Below are 2,151 nucleotides of genomic sequence, written 5' to 3' on the forward strand. Positions count from 1 at the left end.
AAATTCCTCATCTTTTCCCAGTGGTATCAAAATACTGTGGAGTGTGGCTGTAGGAATACTCTGTCTTTGAGAACTCCACTAGACTCCCCCTTGATTCAGCTCCAGGACGTTTTCTTCTCTGTCTCTGACATCCTGCTTCATCAGTTTGTGTGGTGCTGACAGCATGGTCCTGCTGTTCTAAGATCTACTCCACTTCTGTATTTCTCTACCTACCATTTTTTCTACTGATTTTCTAATATCAAATTAGAATGATCATTTTCATGTTCCTTTAATTCTTTGGTTTTCTTTGCCTCAGCTGTGATTAATGGTGCTGTCCTTTACTCGTTCTGTGATGCAATTTACACCTAAGGTGTGGAAAGGTAAATCTGTGTTGAACTTCTGTTTGTTGTAATTTTTTAACTAGGCTCTACTTTGGGGTTTCATTTGTTCTTTTTTCTCTTGCTCTGAAAATGCGAAGTCCGCAGGATTCCCTTCTGCTCTGGAGGGAAGTGCGCATCCACTTTGCTTTGGTCACTTTGATTTCTGCACAGCTTTCTGTTGGATGAGCTTTCTATACTGCAGTGAGGCTAGAGGTAAAGAAACGCTGCTTAGCTGCTGGGTATTACAATTTTAGTTTCTTTTCTTGCTGCTGAAATTATTCTTAGCTGCTGGACAAAACATTCTGCAGCTTTCAGCTAACTACTAAAATTGTTCCTGAAGGTGTTGTCCTGTCTCTGTGCTCTTCTGGTCTCTCACCTGAACACAGATGGTTCCCATGTCAGTAGATGAGATAACGCTTCGGAGTAGCTGTTGGATTTCAGTGTTAGTGGATTCAGACCTCCAGAATTAGGTGAAATGGTAAATACAGGTGAAAGGGGTGGAGAAGCAGAAGGCAGATAAATACTTCTGATTCCGAGAAAATGAGATTCTCTTCTGTGGGGGTGCTTCTGGATGAAAGATAGAAATAAAAGGCGGAAGCAACAGGTTTCTCTGGCTCCCATCCTGCACAAGTCAGGTGTCTGCCACAGCTCTGTGAGACGGGAGAAGCAGGTGCTCTCCTGTATCATTTTTAGGAATGTACATTCTTGTCCACTGAACGTGTAAAATTCAGAATAATCAGACTTCTGTTGTGCCTATGCCACAGAGAGGATGCGGAATTGTGCGTGGCAGATAAATGAAGTGAGCGCTGCTCCCAGCTGCCTGCTGTGCCCAGCTGGTGGGCTGTTGCTTCTGAGAGGAGGATGGCTCGGTGGCTCATAGAGCAGCTCCTGACCTGCTCCAGTTTTCTGTCTGGTGTCGTTAACTTGAGCGCATGTCTGGGTGCTTTCCTGCACTGGGCTGAGGAGCAGGTTGGCTCGAGACCTCCTCATTCATCCTTGGCGCGGGGGTGGCACTGGCTGTCAGATGGGTGGGCTGGATGATGGGTGGTGTGCACCTCCGCAGTCTGATTTTAATCTCTTGCTGCAAATGAGTCAGTCTTCTCAGCTTCCCTCAGCAAACCCAAAATAATTGCTCTTCTCTTACATTGTTTTGAATTTGTCTCCTCTACATGCCTAATCTGTGCCCTGCTAAATCAAGATGATGTTCACTCTCAGTGCCAAACTTGGCATGGAAGATTTCAGGCGCTGTGCCACCAATTCAGCACCAAGAGTCTGTCAGAGCGGGAAAAGGAACCTCTTGCAACAAAAAATACAGTTAAACAGCACCTGGCAGTTTATACAAAGCTCAAGAATCCATAAACTTTATGTGTTGCTGCAAAACAGTTGCAGATGGTGTAAACTGATGATTAAATATTGCTGCTGTTCTGCCCAGAAAGACTGTGCCCAGATCCTCTGTGTCTGGTCTCCGATTACAGAGGGTAATTAAGGGGACAAAGCCAACTCTGGTTCTTTTCTGAGATTTTTCTCAATTGTCTTGGGAGGGAATAAGGGAGATTATTTTAATTCTCATTAAATGCAGATTTCACCACTGTAAGTGATCATTACACATTGCTATTTTTTTAGTGGAATATTAATAAAATCAAATAACAAAAGAAGTAGTAAATAATGGGATAAGGTCTGACTTCACCAAGCTGGGTGATCTCCTCATTTGAATGGGTTGAGTGCAGTTTGTAATCGATGGGCAGTTTGTAGTCGATGGATCTCTGTGTATCAGTGGAGACACGTAATAATT

This window comes from Phaethon lepturus, unplaced genomic scaffold (assembly GCF_000687285.1).
Source record: "Phaethon lepturus isolate BGI_N335 unplaced genomic scaffold, ASM68728v1 scaffold43513, whole genome shotgun sequence".
Classification (NCBI taxonomy): domain Eukaryota; kingdom Metazoa; phylum Chordata; class Aves; order Phaethontiformes; family Phaethontidae; genus Phaethon; species Phaethon lepturus.